The following is a 23908-nucleotide window of genomic DNA, read 5'->3' as shown; positions in this document are numbered from 1 at the left end:
AGTAACTAGCGCCAGGACACCTCTGGGTAACCGCTGCGCTCAAAAAATTCCATAACCACACATAACATAACTTGTGCAGATGGGCCTTGACTCCGATTAATGTTTCGTGTTGTTTCTGAACCATTGTGGTGTAATCTGGGTAGATGTGTACCTCATTCCCTTCAACTCACAAGGGGCCATAAAACATCACCCTCTATAGTATTGCATCTATATTCATGAAAGTTAAGTAGTTGCATCACCATTGCACCGTGACACTCTATGCACTTGTTCCACCGTAAACCATGGGGATTCTTTCCCTTCTAGTACCACAGACTCGAGCCATTCCTCTGGTAAGATCTCCATGCCGGGGCCTTCTGCCCCTTATGAGAGGCCCATCAGTCGAATACTTTTGCTCCATGAACTTCCTTTTGTGTCATCCATTTACCTTGCAGTGTGTGTATCTCTTTTTCCAGGGCCTGTTTGCAAGTGGCATCATCAAGGAGGTCTGGCTAAGCCCACACCTACATCGACTTTGCTTCAGTCACCATCCCTGCCTACATTTTAAGTCAGCTCACAACACCGCAACCAATTAGACACCCATATAAATTTTGTGTTCCAGGGCTGTTTTTGTATCATGTATGGCCACCCGTAGGATGGCTGTATGAAGCAGAAGGTCCTGCATCTCAGGTGCCACCACCAGTGGGGGTCTATCACCCTGCATGTGTGGTGTCTCCATGCCCTGGAGTAGTTTGGTTATTTTAGGCAGCACCATTGTTGTGGCCCTACAGTTAGGTGTCCAGTAGTATCAGTCCTCTTGGTTGTGTTCCTGGAGTTTACAAGTCTGCGTATGTTTCTGGGGGCCACCTCTAGCAGGTGCCTTGGTTCGAGCCTTGGGTGAGGTATGGCAGTCCCATGTTTGTGTGAATATCCCACACTAAATGGCACACTGGTAGGCCCAGACCCCCTCTCAGGTTGGACTGCCACTGCACCTCAAGCACGAGCAGCCCTCATGTGCCTCCTTCACTCTATTGGCTCATCAACTTCATTTCAGCTCCCCCTCTGTCATTGGGTGTGGCTTTCTTGTCTCCCCATCAGGTTTTCTGCCCAGCATTACAGGAGAGGTTGGGATCCCCCATTCACTCTCCCCCTGAGGTGTTGCTGGGGGTTGGGTGGGGCCCGCTTGGGCCCTCCCTGTATCAGCTGCACTTTGTCATCGGTCTGGTGATCCCCACCTTCTGCTGGCTGGGGTTCAAGGGTCTCAGGTGGGCGGAGTCTAGGCTGCGACCCCCCTAGTCTACTTTTGCCCCTTTCTCCAGACCCCCGGCTGCCCGGCCAATTGCCATCTGGGATGCATGGCACCCACCATCTTGCCTGTTGCCTTTCCAGGTCTATGTCAGCTACACAGCTTTAGGAGAGTGAGGAAGAGGGTGCCACAGCTATTTCACAGCTGCTTTGACTCACTGGGGAGCCCCATCTTGGTCTGCAGTGCAAGGGGGCCTCGAAGTCCACAGGATGCCATCTGTCATGGGCATCAGGTGCTGAAGCTCAGCTCTCATGCTGCCATCTCCATGCACCATTGGCCACGCCCCCTATATTTTAAACTTTTGTTGCATTTTTGTTTCATCTTTGAAATAAGTGAAATGGAAAAGCAGATATGTACACATTTATACCTCATGCTTGTGCAGCTGTCACTTAAATATAACTTACAAGTATGTAGTTAGATCTCACATGATGGTGCGGGGATCTTTGAATCTCAATCTTTGGGCATAATCATTAAATAACCCCGCCACTGGTCATATGTACCGACTGTTCAACAACAAGGAGAATTTAAAATTAGCAATCATGAATATCTAACACCATTAACAGTGAAGTTTGTTTGGAGCTCTTCAATAATCAAATAAGAGAGTTGATGTGAATGCAAGGGTTTTATTAACAATTCTAATGCTATTCAATGTGTTTTATTCAGTAATTATTAGACATTAGTCATCATTATTACAAATTGAAATAATTCATTGATCAGTATTTAAAAAGCAAGGTAAAATACCAAATTAGTGAAGATTACAAATAAAATAGAGATGGTACAGGAAACCTTTTCTATAAATTTATTTCCCTTATCCTAAATAATGATTAGAAAAGCAATTTCATAATCAAGCTAACAAAAAAGGTTGGCAGTTCAGAAACCCAATAAAGAGTTCTGATGAAAGAAGAGTATGCATAAGCATAAAGCCTTTGCACTTATGTAAGAAAGTAGATTTTAAACTGGAAAGTAGTCTAAGCTATAAATTCAAAGGCACCTTATGAAAAGGAAAAGGCTCAAACGGCGATCTATGTTGAAGAGAGGTAACCCTAAGAATCTCTGAACAACAGACCTCGGAAGAGAGAGAGAGAGAGACCTCCTAACTAACTCTAAGAACACATGCTAATATAAATTTACTGAAGCAGAAGTTGAAACAGCTGTCACATTCCCCATTCTCAGCATCGAATAAGATTTTAAAAAACCCTTGGAGCAGGTAAACTCCCTAGTTTCTCACATCATCACAGTAAGCCACAGAAACAAGTCCTTGAAAAGATACTTTTCCACATCTTGCAGTTCAGACAATTCTTCCCGTGAGTCATACTTCCTACCATCTCCTCACTTTCCTGGTGTGAGCCTCATTATCAGTTGCCTAATACATAACAAAACCCTATTCACTAATTAACCAAAGTCTTCTGGAAAGTTACAGCATCTGCAGTAGAAGAGACAAAACACCTTGTGCTAAACAACAGTTCAACATGAAAACATGCCTTTCAATGGTAATATCTAAAACAATGTTATTATGACATTACGTTACTTGATTTGTATGTTTGCAACACCTATGTATGATTACTCACTACACAATTTTCATTGAATATACTTTTGTGATTTTTGCATAGACATTTGCACTTTCCATTATAATTCATTTTCATATAGTAAATGAGGGAATGGCACCACCACACACAATAAGTAGCAAATAGCATATAAACAGCTATGAGCTGAGCAGTATTTTACCATTTGTGGCCAGTATTATATACCAAGGATGTGTGCATGATACTTGCACATTCCAAATAAATGCACTTGTGCACAATGATATCACATATAATTCTACTCAGTACGCTTTGGGAGCAGTGAGGCAGGCACACACTCGTTTTCAGTAATTCTCCTGTGGTTAGACTGAGATTTCTGATTTATAAGTGGTGTGCTCAGATAAAGTTGAGGAAGTGCTCCTCCATAAATGTCACCAATATGACACTGTGTAATACAGTAGGTACCTCAAAGAACGCACATTTTGGAACACACAGTGGTATTTTAGAAAGTATGACAGAGGAAGAAACCTAACATAGACAAGAGCTGGGGACAGTTAAGACCGTAAATGTAAATGTCAAGGTACTTATCGAGCGCACTGTCACCAGACGGCCACCTTGCGGTGTTGCCTTTGCAGTTTCCTGGCGCTGATACTCATACCGCTGTGGAACCCCTCCTGGCTTTCCCTGTGAAGTGTCCACTCCTGGGCACCCCCAGGGTGAAGAGAGGCATCCTTAGCACTGTTGGGGCCAGTGTGGAGGCTAAGCAAGCTATTTCCCAGAGTTGCAGCGTGGGGCCCGTGATTAGAATAGGCACCGAGGCGAGAATAGACAGGTCCGAGGAAATTGAGCCCGAGCCCCGCCGAGGCGGGAATCGAACCCTGGTCCCTGGCCAGAACTCTGCTTCAGGGTCTGCCGCTCTAACCATTGAGCCACACTCCTCCTTAAATGAAGAATGACCACATCAACATCAAAATAATGTGCTGCACCATCTTGAATGTAGCAGGGTCTCCAGAGTATTGTCACGTTTAAAATACCAAACACGTTTTTGCTCCATTCTGTAATTCCAAAGTATAACAGGGAAACATACAACTAGTGACAGTGTTGTTCTGTGCCTCATACACCTTTTTAGAATTTTCTCCTTCAAGTTCTACGTGTTCTATTTGATATTGACACAGAACAAATGATGCACAAACAATTTGATAGATTGGAGTTATATTAGGGGTCCACAGACCTTGAGCGGTGTTACGCTTCAAATAGGTTCTCATCTACCATTCAATTCATACGTGGGGCAGCGAGGCAGGATTGGATTTGACAGATACTCAACTACTGCGATTGGATCTGCTCCAAGGGCAGCCTGAGTGCTGGCTATTATCAATTGAAGGTTTTGTGCTCATTGCAAGTCGAAACCTTAGCTTTGAGCAGCTAACCCATACTACATTGAGGCAAGAGCAGTTGAAGATTACGTATTTGGTGAACAAAAGATGAAAGGCTCAAACATGGCAAAGGCTGACTAGTAGCTGGACCTGATTCATAAAGTAATTTGCACAACTACTTTCACATTAGGTGTGCAAAGAATTCAATTTAAGGGCAAACTCTCAAGTGGGATTTGCAACCAAGGAAATCAAACCCATGTGGTGAAACGTCTTCATAAGAAATGAAATGATGATGGCAAGTGTCGGGGTATTGTTTATGCATCTTATAAAGTAGATACATACTGATAAGTGTGATAAGTGTTTAAGTTTCACCTGCGTGAGAGTAGGAGTAAATCTTCCAGGCGGACTCCTGGAAATAAAAATATGCTCAATTGGATGTATCCTGCAGGCGCATATTTTTGTTTTTGTCTATCGTGTGTATCAATCAGCCAGTGTGCTTTTGAATCATTTAACCTCTTTTTTCGATCAGAAACATTTGGAACAGTTCACAGTCAACTAGAGGATTATAAAGAGAGGACGCGAGAAGGTTATGTATTCCTAGTCTCAGTTATCCCATATCTAAAAGATAATTACAAGTGTGGCACCACTATTCTATTACTCTGTAAGGTCCAGAAGCATAATTTCTAATGAATTGTTTCCTGGTGAGCCATATACTGCAGAAATATCACCCATGCCTTTTTGCTCATTAACCATATTGCAATGTATCATCATTTCCATTCTGCATCCTTCCCCATCGATCTTCAGTACAAAATTCGAATGTATCTAGTAATTTCACTGTAGGTTTTGAAGTATTATCACCACTCTGGGTTGTACTCCATGTGATAAAAATGACATCATATTAGCTACAATTTGCCAAGAGGTTTACCGTATTGTAGAACAGTTAGTTTGACCCTTGTTTAATTGAATTTTCAGCCAACTGGTGCAACATGCAGACTTTATGCCAATTGTAGAATATTGGTAAAACATGTGCCTCTAAGCAAACTGGCATGAGTGGCCTATTAACATAGATAGTTTTTCCTATGGGATTACACAGTCTGCACAGAGAGAGAGAGAAGTTTGAAACAGCTAGTAAACAGTCCATTTACCATCAGCATCTTTCTGAAGGATTAATTTGTTTCCATTACCTACTGTGGACTCAATAACGGTGTGCTAAAACATATTACAACAAAGCACTAGTGACAGAAAATAATAGAGGGATATCCAATGCAGTGAAAGGGACCCATTTCACCACTTAATTTTCACGTAAGTCCTGAATGCCTCTCAAAGTATGAAGATAAAGCATGTTAAAAACAGTCAGGAAGTGATACAAGGGCAAGGGGAGAGAAGCAAAGTCATGAGGGAGAGAATTGGAGGAACAGAAAGGCACAGGGGAGAGATGTAGGTGGCACAGGAGGCACAGACAGCCATGGTGAAGGTGGTCAAAATAAGATATGGATTTCAGGTGAGCCCCCATAAATGACCTCCAAAGCACAGGAGGGATGGTGGAAGATCCCACAATAAACACAAAAAATGAGAAAGTGATGACTACTAAGTGTCAGGTTCGCAGCACCTTAAAGATATATATACATCTATATATCTATATATCTATATGTTACCTACTGGCGGTCACCAGTAGGTAGTTATAGTTAGGACCTTGTTCCATTCAAAAAGTATTTTTTCTTTTGCCAATATCTTTAGCACCTTTTGACGAATCTTTGCTAAATTTTCAAAACTAAAACCAGCTCAGGTCAGCTCCTGTCTTGAAAGTTTGGGGGTGATTCGTCAAGCGGGGGCCGAGAAAGAAAGGGGGGTCCCAAAATGCGTTATCCCTATGTTAACAGTCTACAGCCCGAACTGCTGAACGGAATTACACCAAATCTGGCAAAAAGGTAGCTCTTGGTTCAGAAAGCACTCTTTTTTTTTAAATGGTGTAAATCCGTTCAGTAGTTCCGGGGGCATTCAAAAAATAAAAAGATCGATATCTGAGCACTGAGGAGGATTCGCAACTTCTCCCGAGCATGAGCTCCATTTTCTATAATTCCCGGTGTGGGCCAGGTCCCAGGGGCCATATTCAATTATGTAGCAGAGGCCCGCAGGGACCCCTGCAGCCCTGGGGCAGCCACCTCCCCGGGGCTTCCTTCTTCATTGACCTTGCAGGCTCCCTCAAGCAGGCTCCCCCAAGCACCGTGGACCACCACCTCCGGGGGCTTTCTTCTTTAATAGCCATTTGCTATGGCAGGGCCATGTCAAAGCAAACACTGCTTTGCCTAGTTGAAGCGAGAGCAGGAAACCTGCTCTCGCTTCAACAAAGCAAAGCAGAATTGCTTTTGGACAAGGGGAGCTGCATGTGAGCAGCTCCCCTTTTTCAAAAGCAAAGCTGACTCCCGCAGGAGGCGGGGAGCTAGCAGGGACCGTAGGGGTACTGGGGCTCCCCCCACAGTCCCCAACTTGAGGGCTGGCCCCGAGGGGTGGGGTCCCCGGGGCCAGAAGTTGCCCAGGAGGGGAGCCACTTCTGGCCCCGGGGACCCCATTAATTTATTTTTTATTTAAAAAATAAAAACAGGAGGCCAAACCCGTGGGATGGGGTCCCTGGGGCCATAATTGGCCTTAGGAGGGGGGCCATGTGGCCCCCCTCCACAAAAAATTCCAGGCTGTCCAGTCCCCAGGGGATGGGTTCCCTGGGGCCAGAAGTAGCCCAGGGGAGGGGGGCCACGCGGCCACCCTTCTGGCAAAATAAAAAAAAAACAAGGCCAGGCCCCCAGGGATGGGGTTCCAGGGCCCAGAAGTGGCCCAGGGGAGGGAGGCCACGCTGCCCCCTCCCAGCAAAGATACATTTTAAAAAACAAGGCCAGGCCCCAGGGATGGGGTCCCTGGGGCCAATAGTGGCCCAGGGAAGGGGGACCACGTGGCCCCCTTCCCGCTTTTTTAAAAATAAAAAAATGCTCAGGCCCTGGGAGATGGGGTCCCCAGGGCCCAAAATATGTCAAGAGAAGGGGGGCCACACAGCCCCCCTTCTAACAAAAGAAAAAGGAAACAGAAGCCGACATCTTGCCGGAGGCCCCGCCCCATCCCTGCAGCACTCTGCAAATGCACCTCCTGGCACTTTTTGGGTTGAGGATGAAGTCCCCTAGCATCTTATGGGTCCTAAGGGGCCAACTAGCCCACCAGGTGTCTCCAGTAAGCCCCACACAGTGGGATTGCTGAGAGGTGGTCAGAGGCCACGCCCCTTTTTACACCAATCTGCAAACGCTCCTCTTGGCACAGTACTGGTTGGGTGATGAAATCCACTTTACTCCTGAGGGACTTTGGGGGCCAAGAAGCCATCCTGTAAGTCCTACGCAGCAGAATTCATGAGAGCTTGTTGGAGGCCCAACCCCCTTTCTCCATCACTCTGCAAATGCGACTACCAGTTAAAGAAGCATTTGTCATGTAATAGATCTCGCATTTGCAGAAGTTAGAGCTATGGGGCATTGTAAATCCAAAAGTTTTTACTAATGGTTTTTGGAGTAGACAGGATGTACTCTGTGTAGTAGAATTATGTGGTATGTTGTGCAGTGAAATTATGTGGATAGAAAGTATGTGGTATTTAGTTTATAGGAATTATGTAGAGTGGGATTATGTGTTATGGAGAGTAAGTATGTGGTATAGTAGTCTGTGTTGTGGGGTGCTAACCTCAGGATTAGTCTTCCTCTTTTCCATAAAAGCTAAATTATGAATTATATGAGACAAAAGAAAGAAGGAATCACTGAGGAGCACTTCTTGACCTAGTAAGAGATATGAGCAGGGCCACTGGAATTATGCGACTGTTTGGCTGCACCGACTTTTGCACAATTATGCATTTTCTGCATTAGCCATATAATCCATCATCTGCTGCCTAATCTGAAGATTTCAACAAAAAATGCCTTGTTTCTAGCTCAAACGGCTCAAACGTTACCAAAAATGCAGCGACAAGTGTTGCAACGTGGTGGAAGGCCCTTTGCAAACCTAGAATGATCACCTGTTACTTATTACAAAATCTGGGTTTTAAATTGGTACTAATGGTGTGCAAACCACTCTTGCTTCTTTCTGTGCCCCTCTTGCCACTTTCTGCATTTCTGTAGCTTCTTACTGCAACTTTCTTTTTTTCTGCACTTCTTTTGCCTCTTTCTGCTCATCTCTTCCACTTTCTGCACCTCTCTTGCCTCTTTTTGCCCTCTCTTGCCTCTTTCTGCACCCCTGTTCCCTCTTTCTGCACCTCTCCTGCCTGTTTCTGCACCTCTCTTGCCTCTTTCTACAATTCTCTTGCCTCTTTCTGCACCTCTGTAGTTTCTTTCTGCACTTCTCCTGCCTCTTTCTGTGCCCCTCTTGCCTCTTTGTGCACCTCTGGTGCTTATTTCTGCAGTTCTCTTGCTTATTTCTGCACCTCTGTTGCTTCTTTCTGTACCCCTCTTGCCTCTTTGTGCACCATTCCTAATTCTTTCTGTACCCCTCTTACCTCTTTTTGCATGTCTGTTGGTTCTTTTTGCACCGCTTTTGCTTCAGTCTGTACTTCACTTGACTCTTTATGTACCCCTCTTGCCTATTTCTGCAATTCTGTTGGTTCTTTCTGCACTGCTCTTGCTTCTTTCTGCACCTCTTGCCTTTTTCTGCACCCATCTTTCTTTTTTCTGCAACCCTTTTCCCTCTTTCTGCACCCCTTTTGCCTGTTTCTGTGACTCTCCTGCCTATTTCTGCAGTTCTCTTGCCTCCTTCTGCACCTCACTTGCCTCTTTGTGTACCTCTGTTGGTTCTTTTGCATTACTCCTGCATTACTTCTGCACCTCACTTGCAAATTTCTGTACCCCTCTTGCCTCTTTCTGTATCCCTCTTATCTGTTTCTGCACCTCTCTTGCCTCTCTCCACACCCCTGTTCCCTCTTTCTTGACCTCTTTTGCCTGTTTCTGCAACTCTCTTGCCTCTTTCTGCACCTCTGTTGCTTCTTTCTGCACTTCTCGTCTCTTTCTGCACTCCTGTTGCTTCATTCTGTACTTCCCATGCTTCTTTCTGCACCTGTCTTGCTTTTTCTGCACCCCTGTTTTCTCTTTCTGCACAGGTCTTCCCTCTTTCTGTACCTGTAGTGGGTTCACAGGGGAGGCTTGTGGTCGTCAAATCCCATCCTCGTCGCTAGTGTAAAGAAGTCCAATGGAGCACGTAGAGAATTTGTAGAGTATTTATTTCAGAGTACAAGTAAAGGACCACCAGCCCTAACAGTACTACATCTCCAACTGCCTAGGATGCAGTCTTCAAGAAGCTGGAGCATTCTGTTGCTAAGCTATGACACCATGGAATGCAGGGACGCAGCCCAGCAACATAAGTAAGAAGAAATAGAAGCAGGACACAGAGTAGGAGAAAAAGGTGCAGGAAATATACACATGAAACCACAACACACTCTTGCCTCTTTCTGCATCTCACTTGCCTTTTTTTGCACTTCTCTTGCCTCCTGCACCTCTTGTGCTTCTTTTTTTGCATTTCTCTTCCTCTTTCAGCACCCATCTTGCCTCTTTCTGCACCTCTGTTGCTTCTTTTGCTTTTTTCTGCACTTCTCTTGCTTTTTTCTGCACTTCTCTTGCTTCTTTCTGCACCCTCTTGCCTCTTTCTGTACCCTTCCTCCCTCTTTCTACACCTCTCTTCCCTCTTTATGTACCTCTATTGCCTGTTTCTGCAACTCTCTTGCCTCTTTCTACAGTTCTCTTGTCTCTTTCAGCACCTCTGTTACTTCTTTCTGTACTTCACTTGCCTCTTTCTTCATCCCTCTTGCCTCTTTCTGTACCTCTCTTGGTTGTTTCTGATCTGCTCTTGTTTCTTTCTGCACCTGTCTTGCAAATTTCTGTACCCCTCTTGCCTCTTTCTGCACCCCTCTTCTCTCTTTCTGCACCTCTCTTTCCTCCACACCCCTCTTGCGTCTTTCTCCTCCTCTGTTCCTTCTTCCTGCACTTCTCTTGCTTTTTTCTGCACCCCTCCTGCCTCTTTCTGCACCTCTGTTGCTTCTTTCTGTACCTCTCTTGCAAATTTCTGCACCTCCCTTGCAAATGTCTGCACCCCTCGTGTCTCTGTGTGCACCTCTCCTGCCTCTTTCTGCTCCTCTCTTGCCTCTTTCTGCACCCCTCTTGCTTCTTTCTGCACCTCTTTTGCTTTTTTCTGCACTTCTCTTTCCTCTTATTGCACTCCTCTTCCTCTTTCTGCACCTCTGTTGGTTATTTGTGTACCTGCCTTGCCTCTGTGTGCACCCCTGTTCCCTCTTTGTGGACTTCTTTTGCCTGTTTCTGCAACTCTTTTGCCTCTTTTTGTACATTTCTTGCCTCTTTCTACACCTCTGTTACTTCCTTCTGCACTTCTCTTGCTTCTTACTGCACTTTTCATGCTTCTTTCTACACCTCTCTTGCTTGTTTCTGCACCCCTTGTGCCTCTTTCTGCACACTTCTTACCTTTTCCTGCACGTCTCTTGGTTCTTTCTGCATCTCTGTTTCCTCTTTCTGCACCCCTCTTGCCTATTTATTCACCTCTTTTGCTTCTGTCTGCACTTCTCTTGCCTCTTCCCTTACCCCTATTGCCTATTTCTATACCTCTGTTGCTTCTTTCTGCACTTCTCTTGCTTCTTACTGCACTTTTCATGCTTCTTTCTACACCTCTCTTGCTTGTTTCTGCACCCCTCGTGCCACTTTCTGCACACTTCTTCCCTTTTCCTGCACATCTCTTGGTTCTTTCTGCATCTCTGTTTTCTCTTTCTGCACCCCTCTTGCCTATTTATTCACCTCTTTTGCTTCTTTCTGCACTTCTCCTGCCTCTTTCTGCACCCGCCTGCCTCTTTCTGCACTTCCTTTGCCTCTTTCTGTACCCCTTGTGCCTCCTTCTGCACCTCTGTTGTTTCTTACTGCACTGCTCTTGCTTCTATCTGCACCTCTCTTGCAAATGTTGTGAGAAATTGGCCTGATATATGCTGTCCACAGTTCTAGTGGGCACCTTGTATCAGCCCAAACAACCCCTTATGGTGAATTGGTTAAAGATAACCTTTATTGAAAGCTATCCTAGTGGTAGCTATGGAGAGCAGCCTTCAGGCTAAGTCTTGAAGGAAGGTAAAGTAGCTTGTTTTACCAGTCTATAATCTCTTGAATGATCAAATGAAAGGACAACCACACCAGGTATATATTCAAAATATATGTATTTAGGATAAAAACACCCCTCTAGTCTCTTTATGAGACTGGAGTTCTAAGTACTTAATTTAAAAGTTAGCAATCAACAGTAATAGCACAAATACACGTTTGGGCCGTAGGGGCGTACCAAACCATATACCAATAAAGTGGTATAAGAACCACAACTGAACTAGACACAAGGCCTAGAGCCTGTAGAATCGCTGGGACCCCAAGGAACCACCCACGGTAGTGACACAGGGGACCCACTGGGACTGTGTGCAGTGTGTAAACACAACCGCAGTTTCCCGTTAGCTTCTCTGGGCAATGTCGCGGTTGGAAATTTAAAGATTAGGGACACTTAGAATTGAGTCAGGACCAAACCCTTTTGGACTTAAGAAGTTCTAGGGCTATCACCCACGGGAGCACCGGAGTACTCGAGTTACCTCACCCTGGGAAGCAGGGTGCTTAGGTGTCTTTTGGTGTCGGGTCGTGTCGTTGATTACAATGGAAGCTGGCGAAGAACTGCTTCTGCCATGAAGAGGAGAAGTGTTCGAAGAGATCCACACCTGGATCTAGAATGGAAGGAACCTGAAAGTAGAGGGGACAGAGTCTGGGTCACTAGCTAGTGACCGAGGGCAGGATGGACCAATGCCCACAGATGTCAGGTGCTTCAGGTGAGTTGATGGATGTCTTGACTCTTCAGCCACGAGGTCTAGGAGGCATCGACGAAGTCCATGAGCTGGATTCGAGCTATCCCACAAAGTGTCGAGTGCTGCTGTGTCGGCAACCAGATTGGACCCAACAAGCCTTGGCAACGGCAAGTCAGAGGAATTCAGAGAAAGGACTGCGGTGCAAACCAGCAAGGTCTGAGGGACTCACCCAGCAAGGGTAAGTCAGGGTACATCTGAAGCAACCAGGAAAGCCCAAGCAGAAGAGGAGTTGCCTTTGTGGGGACCTACTAGCCAACAGGCTAGCGATCGCGAATGAGCCTCGAGCGGTCGCTATTGAAACTGACCCACGGGTCACTTGTGGAGAGGAGGCCAGCAATCTTCGATGCAGGAGGTGCTCAAGGCTGGGGCTACTCAAAGCCCAAAGCACAACTTCGAGGAAGTCCCAGAAGATAGTGTTGCTGCAAATGTTCACGGTGTCCAGCGGTCATGGTTCCACATCACCCACGATACTCACGGGCCTCAGCTTTGCTGTGGACTCAGGGTAGCCTCGGGGAAGTCTGGAAATCTACCTCTGGGGATGCAGAAATGTCGGCGTCTGGCGGGAACTTCAGAATTGCTGACCGGTCAGTTGCTTCTTTGGTGCCTGCCAAGCAAGGGAGTCACACCTTGACTCCAAGGGAGATTTCTTCAGTCTTCTAAGCAAAGTAGAACATCAAAGGTCCAGGATATATGTTTCAGAGTTTCATCCAGGGTAATCTAAAGTCTCAAGGACTGGGTTCCCATACTTATACTAAGTTTGGGTAAGTAAGGTTGGACATACTCTAGGGACCCACCTATGGGAGGGTTTGGAAAGATGGGTGGTTACACCCATTTCCTTTGTCCAGTTTCATGCCAGAGCTGGGGCAGGTCACCCCTGCAACCGGTTTGAACTGGACTATGCACAGGGACACCAAATGTGCCCCCAGTGCAGGACTTCAAATCACCAGAGAGTGCTCTCGCCCAGCCCCAATACACATCTGCCTGTCTGGGGAGGTTGTTACACCTGCCTTCGACAGGAAACATATTGTCCAGGCCTCCCCTGCTGGAGTTTCGGTCAGCAGCAGGAGGCCAGACCCGTGTCTGTGGCAGAGGCATCCATTTTGTGATGCCAGGGCTGTAGAAAGTCCTACCGGGTTAGACCAGTGTGAACATGTCTCTCCCTCTAGAAGGGTGGAATGCTACCCCCGCCACCAGAAGTGGCGGGGGTAGTATTCCAAAGCGTTTGATCCCAAACACGACGGGCCCGATTCACAGAACTAGACAAAATCCTAAACTTACTACCATTTTGGTATTTACAGAAGGCACTTACTCATTTCTGTATTCACAGAAGTTAGGAGTCCTAACTTTAGGACTCCTAAATGCCTTCTGTGAATACCGAAAGTCTTAAAATTAGGATTTTTCTCAGTTTAGTAGTAGTACCTCTGTTGGTTCTTTCTGTACCTCTCTTGCCTCTTTGTGCACCTCTTTTGCCTGTTTCTGTAACTCTCTTGCCTCTTTCTGCACTTTTCTTGCATCTTTCTGTACCTCTGTTGCTTCCTTCTGCACTTCTCTTGCCTCTTTCTGCACCCCTCGTGTCCCTTTCTGCACCTCTGTTGCTTCTTTCTGCACTTCTCCTGCTTCTTTCTGCACTTCTCTTGCTTCTTTCTATACCTCTCTTGTTTCTTTCTGCACACCTTGTGCCTCTCTCTGCACACTTCTTCCCTTTTCCTGCATGTCTCTTGGTTCTTTCTGCACATCTCTTGCTTCTTTCTGCATCCCTCCTGCCTCTTTCTGCACCTCTTTTGCTTCTTTCTGCACATCTCGTGCTTCTTTCTGTACCTCTCTTGCCTCTTTCTGCACCTCTGTTGGTTCTTTCTGCACTGCCCTTGCTTCTTTCTGCACCTCTGTTTTCTTTCTGCACATCTCTTACTTCTTTCTACACCTCTGTTGCCTCTTTCTGCACCCTTCTACCCTCTTTGTGCACCTCTCTTCCCTCTTTGTGCACCTCTCTTGCCTCTTTCTGGACCCCTCTAGCCTCTTTTTGCATCTATTTTGCTTGTTTCTGCTCTTCTTTTGCCTCTTTTGGCACCACTCCTCTCCTTTTCTGCATTTCTTCCTTTTTCTGCACCTCTTCTGTCTGTTTCTGCACCTCTGCTACCTCTTTCTGAACTTCTCTTGACTCTTTCTGTACCTATTGTGTTCCTTTCTGCACTTCTCTTGCCTCTTTCTGCACCCCCATGCCTCTTTCTGGACCTCTGTTGGTTCCTTCTGTACTTCTCTTGCTTCTTTCTACACCTCTCTTGCTTCTTTCTGTACCTCACATGCCTCTTTCTGCACCCTTCTTCTCTCTTTCTGCACCTCTCTTGCCTCTTTGTGCACCCCTCTAGCCTCTTTTCACATCTCTTTTGCTTGTGTCTGCTCTTTTGCAACTTTCTGTACCCCTCTTGCCTCCTCCTGCACCTCTGTTATTTCTTACTGCACTGCTCCTGCTTGTTTCTGCACCTCTCTTGCAAATTTCTGCACCCCTTTTGGCACCCCTCTTCTCTCTTTCTGCACCCCTGTTCCCTCTTACTGCACATTTTCTGCCTGTTTCTGCACCTCTGCTGCCTCTTTCTGAACTTCTCTTGCCTCTTTCTGCACCTCTGTTGCTTCTTTCTTCACTTCACTTGCCTCTTTCTGCACCCCTCGTGCCTCTTTCTGCACACTTCTTCCCTTGTCCTGCATGTCTCTTGGTTCTTTCTGCACATCTCTTGCCTCTTTCTGCGCCACTCTTGCCTCTTTCTGCACCTCTGCTGCCTCTTTCTGCACTTCTTTTGCTTCTTTCTGCACTTCTCTTGCGTTTTTCTACACCTTTCTTGTTTCTTTATGCACCCCTTGTGCCTCTTTCTGCACACTTCTTCCCTTTTCCTGCATGTCTCTAGGTTCTTTCTGCATGTCTCTTGACTCTTTCTGCACCTATTTTGCTTCTTTCTGTACTTCTTTTGCCTCTTTCTGCACCTCTCTTGCCTCTTTCTGTAAATATATTGGTTCTTTATGCACTGCTCTTGCTTCTTTCTGCACCTCTGTTTTCTTTCTGCACTTCTCTTGCTTCTTTCTACACCTTTCTTGCTTCTTTCTGCACCCCACTTGCCTCTTTCTGCACCCTTCTTCCCTCTTTGTGCACCTCTCGTCTGTCTTTTTGTGCACCTCTCTTGCCTCTTTCTGGACCCCTCTAGTCTCTTTGGCATCTCTTTTGCTTGTTTCTGCTCTTCATTTGCCGCTTGGCGTGCTTGAGGGCGGTCCTGTTGTCTGTGGTCTGGTCGAGCCGCCAGGCTTTCTCGAGGGTGCGGCAGTTCTTCTTGGATTCCTTGAGTTCGTCGGTGAACCAGGGGGTTTTCTTGCTGCCGGGTCTGCTGGGAGGGTTCTTTAGTGGTGCGAGGTCATTGGCGCAGGCGGTAAGCCACTTGGTGAGGTTGCTGGCTGCTTCGTTGGGGTCCGTTGTGTTGGTGGGAGTGTTCTGGCTGAGGGAGGCGGTGAGCTGCTCGGCGGTGATCTTGCTCCAGCTCCGGCGGGGAACCTGTTGCGGGTGGTGGTGGATTGTAGTTTTTCTGAAGCTGAAGTGGACGCAGCTGTGGTCGGTCCAGTGGAGTCCGGTGGCGTGGCTGAAGGAGATGTGCTTGCTGGATGAGAAGACGGGGTCGAGCGTGTGACCGGCGTAGTGGGTGGGAGTGTTCACCAGTTGCTTGAGTCCGAGGTTGGCGAGGTTGTCCAGCAGGGCGGTGGTGTTTCTGTCGTTGTTGTTCTCCAGGTGGAAGTTGAGGTCCCCTAGGAGGATGTAGTCGGCGGAGGGCAGGGCGTGCGGGCTGATGAAGTCTGCGATGTCTTCGCTGAATTGTGTGCGTGGTCCCGGGGGTCTGTAGATGAGGGTGCCTCGGAGGGTGGTCTTGGGGTCAGTGTGTATCTGGAAGTGCAGGCACGGTAGGGACGGGTTCAGCTAAACCAGACACTTTTCACAGACCAGAAGTGTACATTTGGGCTAAAACAACTTTGGTTATCCACTCTAAGCCCTGTTGTGCGGTTATGCTGAGTCTGGGGGTCTGTCTCTGCAGGTGGGGTTGCAAAATGCCAATTTCATGTCTTAATTGAGCCATTTGCATACTTCACCTGCGGCCCTTATTTAATTAGGCCTCAGGTCCAGACACTATAGCTACGTGATCAGACGCGGCTATGGACAGCCCATGTACTCGGCCTACACGTCGTAAAACTATAGGTATCCGAACTCCAAAAACAAGGAGGGTGGCTGGAGGTAGCAGGGTTATCTTGCCTCCTATGCTGACACCTGAGAGTACTTCAACAACTACCACCATGCACAGCTTAAGGCCATCTTGTCCCAGGTGAACCCCAACCTGACACTGCACCTGCGCAAGGCTAACATCCGGGCTGTAGGGTGCAGGTGAACCCCCGGCAGGACGCCTCAGTGCAGTGCTCACTGGGGCCCCGCATCCTGTCCTGTAGGAGGCAGAGCGTGTGGAGACAGGCTCTGCAAGAGCCCGATGGGACTCCGGTCTCCTTGCCCCCCAAGACCATTCCCTTCCCTCAAACCATCACACTGTACTCGCCCGTCGCTTCCCGCAGATTAACCACCTTCATGGAGGAAGAGGACGCGGAGGCCAAGGGTGTCGGAGAGGGGAAACCTGAGAGCGGGGAGAGTTCTGGGGAACTGCCCGCAGAGGAGAAGGGTAGCACCACGGAGGGAAGACTCGCGGACCGGCCAGAGGAGTCTAGGTTAGAGGAAGAGAAGCAAGACCAGAAAGCTGAAGGGGACGCAGCCGCAGAGCCTGAGCAGCAAGAAACCACCGCCTCCCCCGATAAGGTCAGACTGCGTTTGCAGGTGAGGAGCTCCATAAAATAAATAGTGCTACTTAAGAACACATACCGTGTAACAAGAGAATTAAAGGGGCCAGTAGCCATGGGGGTGACAAATGACGACATACCCGCCTCAAAATGAATCATAAGACAGCATTTACAGAGGACAAAGACACAAGCCAATGGGGGGAGAGTGGGTGGAGTTTCCATGAAGCTTCACTCCGTACTGAATACTGCATGCCACACAAAGCGAGCAGCGCATGCGAGCTGCCGCTATAGGTTCAACCTAAAAATGAGAAAATTGAGATGGATGTTTATTGATTTTATTCTTTGCAGGGTTGATGAAGTTTATAATGAACAAGATACTTCCTGAGTCCTAGATTCTAACTTGTTCAGAAAAATGCTCGTGCATTTCCTCAGATTTTTAAATCCCAAAAATAGACGATTTTATGTAAAGTAGAAGTTTTTGTAGTTTCTGTTGTTGATTTCTACCAGAACTCCTAAGGTATGCAACATGCTCAATTTGCATGAGGTCTTAGTGTTCCAGTTATCGCAGGCCTCAGGAAGAGGGTTCCTCGAGGCAAACCTGTAGATCTGCTGGTAAACAGCAGACCAGATGCCACTGACCCAGGAGTCTATTCAGGAAAATTCCATGCACAGTTTTTCGAGCAAGGTGTCAAAAAATGTATTTAAACTAGAACCTGAGGACAACAACTGTGACATCTTTTGTCCAACTAGCAAATATTGAATTCCATCTCTTCTCTAGAAGAAGGGAATGTTTTTAAAAGGGGGAACCTGGTATTTCATTTGTAGGTACACTTGAACGAACCCTAACTGGCACTGTATTCTCTCCATGCTCAGTTCCCCAACATTATGATATATTTACTGTCCACTCAGGAGGATATTGTGGCAGAAGAATCTTTCCCAGAACTCCTTAGAGGGAAAATACAGCAAACAGCTCTATCACTAGTTTCACCTGTTGGCAGCTAAAGCAGCCCATGACCAAATCAATGGCATTCCAATCAGGGCCGGACTGGCCGTAGCATGCAGCAGGCATTTTCCCAGTGGGCCGGAAGGGTGGAGGCCATTTTTTGACCTGTGGGGGCCGGTTTTGTTACTTGAGGCTGGTTTTGCAGCAGTGCTGCATTATTGCCCCCCTGTAACAAAAGCGGCAGTGGTGCTTGGCTCTAGCGCTCCTCAATAAACGCCCCCTCCCCCCCGGGGTCGGTCGAGCGGAAATGCCAGAGCTGGTTTCTGTCCCCAGTCCGGCTGTGATTCCAACGTTTCAGCAACTTCACAAACAGGGACTCTCACAGGGAGCAATAGCCTCTAGGTATAGTAGAGACTCACAGTGCATGAGATAGAGGCAGTGGAATACTATTTGCATTTACCTTCCTCCCTTCTATCTCATGATTGTTCCTTGAATAATATAAAGGTTGGTCAAGACATGTGACCACAGCATGGGCTGTGGCAAAGGGGCGTAACACAGGCCCCCTCATCCCCGGCATTGCGAGGGGGGCCAAGAGCTGCAGGGGGCCCCCTCAGCACTGTACTCACCCCAGAGAGCTTGTGATTAAATCCGGAGAGGGGGCCCCTCTGTGTACCTTGCAGAGGGGCCCCTTCAACTTTCGTTACGCCACTGCTGTAGCATGAAGCAATTGGACTTCCTTTTCTTCTAGAATTTTTACTAAACTTATTGGTTGACTCAGTATGGATTAATAATCAAATATATCACCTGGCATATGTAAATAATACGCAATATTTACATTTCTTTTTCAGCTTTAACAGTTTCATGTTAAATCGAATGCACGCTAATAATATAAAACTGTTTAGCCTCTCCAAGAATTAATAATATATGGTATATCAACTAGTCCATCCAGCCTATCCATTCCTAGCCATATCCTAGCCAGTCCATCCAGCCTAGTCCCCTCAGCTCATGGCATACCTTGGCTGTGAGGAAAGGTTGTCTACTCAAGAGCCACATAGCCCAGGTACATGCAATGTGTCTGAGATGGCGCATAACCTACATTTAACTTAGAGCATGGTTGTTAATACGATTAAGTATTGATCAGTGGAGGTCTGGTTAAAGGGCACAATTCCAAGTCTTCCCCATTGTAACAGGGAGTTCACCGAGGGGTAAGGGAACATCTAAATTACTGGCCATGTATCTGAATTGCCCATCAATAGTACTAATCTCGATTGTAAAAAGTATAATATTCTCTTATTTAAAAAACAGCAACATGTACTCTATAAAATATTTGTATTTCCGTATAGGCTTTATTTTGGCTGAAACATCTTGCTAGCCCAAGATAAACCGAACGAGGAAATGCGTGAAGTCAACCACACACATTTTAGTCATCCATAAAGTTGTGACTTTGAAGGCCATTCAAACAAAAGCCACAAACAATAGCAGTCTCAAACCATTGATGGGATGTACAGAGATAAAAGGATTCAATTTATTTTCACTGGTGTTATTCAAAGAGCAAGAGTAAAAAAGTAGATTGTTGAAGGGTGCTATTATTTCAGGCTGGTAGGCAATCGGGTTATGTTTTGTCAGATTATTAAGTTTTAAAATGAAGTCTAAATAGGAAAAGTGTTAAAGGAAACAAAGGGAATGAAATACTAAAGAGCATCCTTTGAAATTAATTTGTGAAAAAACAAAGATGTTCTCTCATATGGGCAGGTCAACAATGTGCGATGGTACATGATGCTGTGAACAGAGAGAATTTGGGAAGAATTTTTGACCAGAATTTATCAGTAAAAACGATTTTTGGAGAAATACATTTATGAGAGCAAAGGGTGAAGATTAGAAATCGATCTTCAATAGAAAAAGTTAAATATCTTGTCTGAGGAAACATCACTCAGAATAAATATATTTCTTTCTAAAAACTTATTTGACTAGGTTTGAAAAATACACTGTTGGTTACCCGGTGAAAACCGAATGAACTCTAAAATAGATCTTTCAGAGCAACATTTCGTTTGTCAGCCTAGGTGTCGTTGAAAGAACAGGAAGCAGTAGAGAAAGAACACATGCTTTATCTCCTACGCAGATGGACCAATGTAGCCCAAAGGGAAATTAATAAAGTAAACATTTTTGGTAATAGCGGTGTTACCGCCAAATAGTTAAAGTCACATTTTTGTGAAGAAAGACAACACAAGAGATATGTGATGGCAAGAAGGAGTGAGATGAATGAGCAAGAAAATAATGTATTTTCTAGCAAATATACTATTCAGAATTGAGAAGGCATGTGAGAGAGATTCACTGAAATAATTATGCTTCTTGTAGAACAATGTAAGGTTGTAGAAGAAAAATATATATGCCACTCAATTCTCAATAAAAATAGGGGGCAACCCTGTACCCCTAGGGAACCTGCGTCATATATATAAATTTCATGTTAAATTCGCCATTGTATGACAATGTTGTGCCCTATATATTGTTCCGTATCTGACTGATATATTCAAAAGTTTGTGTCGTACAATTAAAATAGCAATTTTAAATATACAACACTTTTCCTAAATAATTCAAATTCTTTAAGTATATATTCATCCAATAAAATACAATTAAGGCAAAACGAGTTATATATACATAGGTGCAGGTTCAGCACAGTTCTTGGGTGTGTCAAATGTGCATTTGTGTTAACGAAGATTAGAATCAATACAAAAAAGAAAAACAAAGCTGATATCGGTCACTGATTATGCTGAAACCAAGAATTAACCTGAGAACTATGTTGTACGAGTTCTTATTAGAGGTGTAGGACAATGGGATGGAGAAAAAAGATGATGGGGCATATTTCCAAGAACGTGTGATAACTACCGCAAAGGTAGCTTAACGCAACTCTTCACATCACAGTATATCGCTGGAAAATAACACTGTGTTAACGTGGTATTCTCAACACGGCGGCACCATGCAATAGACTTACCACAACGCGTCAAATGAACGCGTTAAAATCAACGTGACGCCGCAAAAATGCAAAACACCAACGCGAAAAAAGCGGCGGTGATGCAGATCGCGAAACAAAAATCAGCGAAAACCAGCCACAAGCATGCAATCCCCACGCGTCATGCTGGAAAAAGCCCCACCCCCATGCATCTCCCACATGCTGGTGACAAAATAAGGTTTCCTCATTCATACACAAACACAAGAGGGCAAGAGTAAAAAAGTAGATTGTTGAAGGGTGCTATTATTTCAGGCTGGTAGGCAATTGGGTTATGTTTTGTCAGATTATTAAGTTTTAAAATGAAGTCTAAATAGGAAAAGTGTTAAAGGAAACAAAGGGAATGAAATACTAAAGAGCATCCTTTGAAATTAATTTGTGAAAAAACAAAGATGTTCTCTCATATGGGCAGGTCAACAATGTGCGATGGTACATGATGCTGTGAACAGAGAGAATTTGGGAAGAGTTTTTGACCAGAATTTATCAGTAAAAACGCTTTTTGGAGAAATACATCTCGGTATAATTGTGAAATTATTTACTCACATGTTCCCCCAGCGAAACGCAAGATTGTATTCTCCGCCCTTCGATGTACTAATGACGGGTTGAACATGTTTAATTTATATGACTCCCAGCACACTGTATATTGTACTCCTTGACCTTCTCATAGGATGGTTTTTAAGTCACAACCCGGGAAATGGGCACTATGAACATGAATTCCTAGCGAACTCCAAGACGGTGAATTGTGCGTTTCATTTTGAATATTATAGAGATGCCCACGTCTTGAATACGACTAATTCATACGATCCCCAGTTACTGCAGATCGTTTCGTAGGCCCCATGCCCTTGGGTGAACTACACACTCACGTTGCCGGTGAGTCTTTCCACTCTGGCAGTTACCGAAGCACCGTCACTACGTGAACGGTTGCCTCTGTGACTCTATATACCTAGAGTTAACGCACTCCCGCCTCTCTCGGTTGAGACGCCACGGGAAGCACGGACCTACATGGACGCAGGTAAACTTGCTGCGAGGACCCCCTCGATGGATTCCTTCATTATGAACCGCTTGGGATCAAGTCCTTATACTCCTTAATCTGTTCCCTTACAGCGCGGCTAATTCGGCAGGAAGCGAGATGAATAAATGAATTCCGGTTGTCTTTTAAAAAAAAAAGGCCCGTGACACTGCAGAACTGACTGATCCCACGACTGCAGGTATCTTTTAATTCGCATAAAGTTACCTTTTGGAGGACGGGTATGCCCCCGACCTTTCCCTTAATTTCTGAATTCTGCTTAATTTCAGCTTGACAGCCTGTGCAATCATACGAGACAGGACTGCCTACATGTTAATTGATTGATTTTTACACGTTACCTATGGGAACTGAATACCTGGATTTATACCAGGTAAGCCAACAATCCCTTCTGCTGGTGGTTAATTGTAGTTACCAGTTACCAATGCAACATCCTTATCACCCTTTCCCCTTATTTTAGATACAAAGTCAAGTCGAGGACCACGTCAGGTTGCCCCAACACCCTCCCCCCTTTGTCCTGAAGAAGACCCGCACGGTCAAGGCCTCAAAATACCTCTGTACCCTTAGACGGGTCGAAACGTCGACACCCCTCTTGTTGTAAAGCCTGGTACACGTAATTCCCTAAAACGTGCCATAACAAGAATTAGATTCTGTGTATGAAATACTTAATTGATTGGTGATATTTTGAAACGTGACCAGGCCATTTCAAACGGTGATTTATAACCGTGTACTCTGTAAAGGATTTTAATGTTTGCTTTACTGTCCTTCAAATTAACTTTTTCTACACACTCACTCCTTAGCACTCTTGTTTTATGCACGTTCCCTCTGGAGCAACCATGTGTTGAACATTATATAATCTATGAGATTTTTGTAAATAAATATATGGTGATTCAAGAATTGGATGTTGCAAACGCTTCATGTTATAATGTTATATTGAATATCATGAGCTATTCTAAATGAGTTTTTGTGTAATTAGCTCTAATCTGGAAAGACATAACTGGATAAGATTATTGCGTTGTGTCAATAATTGAGTTAGGACCATTGTTTTTTGTACTGATTCTATTCCCTGGTCCCTGACTTTTGGGGTAACCCCATTTTTGTAATGGCCACCCCCTTGGTAGCTTGGCACGAGAAGACAGGCTTATCAAAGGCAATGTGTAAAGTATTTGTACCAACACTCACAGTAATACAGTGAAACACCACAAATGGACTCCACACCAGTGTAGATAAAGAAAGTATTTTATATAAACTACACAAGACCAAAATGACAAAAATCCAACATACACAGTTCAAGAATATGGTTTCAAAAGAGTTCTTAGCTTAGCGTCAAAATAATCCACATTAGCCAACAGTACCTGGTGATGCGATAAAAGTTCCTAGCGGCACTCAGATGTCGAAAAACAAGCAACAGCGTCAGTCCTGAGACCCTGGAGAGGCGATGCGGCAACCCCGCTGCATGCAGCAGGCGTGTGCGACGAATCTGGTCTGTATGGGGAGGGAGGCGATACTTGTATGGATTCCAAGGCGTAGCTTCTCCGGTAGAAATGTACTCACAAAGGCACGATGCGATGATCTTCGATGTTTCTGCGACGATGTTCACAGCGATGAAATATGGCCCGCTAACGAGCGGTGCGATGATCTTCGATTGCTCTGCGACGATGTTCGCAGCGACGAAATGCGGCCCGCTAATGAGCGGTGCGACGATCTCACTTAGCGACTGCAGGCTCTGCGACGATACTCGCAGCGACGGGAATCTTCCTGCTCCGGGGGTGATGCGCTCTGAAGATGAACGCGGCGTTGACATTGCAGCGGCGACAGGCACTGGGACGATCTTCGCGGTGACGGAAATTTTCTCGCTAAGCCGGCGGTGCGTGAAAAAAGTTGCAGATCTTTTACTTCTTTTCTCTTTGTCAGCTTCCCAACAGCAGGCACAACTTCCAGAGGCCCCACACTGGGATCAAGCACTCCTGGAAGGGCAGAACTCACACAGCAGAGTTCAGGGGGAGCTGGGGGTGAAGTCCTATTGTTCCTGGGACTTCTTAACAGGAGGCCA

General features: G+C 45.6%; 1 pseudogene; it reads left to right on the top strand.

The window, feature by feature from the left end:
* Positions 1-281: 281 nt before the first annotated feature.
* Positions 282-23908, top strand: part of LOC146829116 (zygote arrest protein 1-like) — a 40079-nt pseudogene continuing 16452 nt past the window's right edge.

This window comes from Triturus cristatus, chromosome 5_2 (genome assembly GCF_964204655.1).
Source record: "Triturus cristatus chromosome 5_2, aTriCri1.1, whole genome shotgun sequence".
In the NCBI taxonomy this organism is placed as follows: domain Eukaryota; kingdom Metazoa; phylum Chordata; class Amphibia; order Caudata; family Salamandridae; genus Triturus; species Triturus cristatus.
The sequence above is the reverse complement of the archived record's forward strand: the minus strand, read 5'-3'. Positions and strand labels throughout refer to the sequence as shown.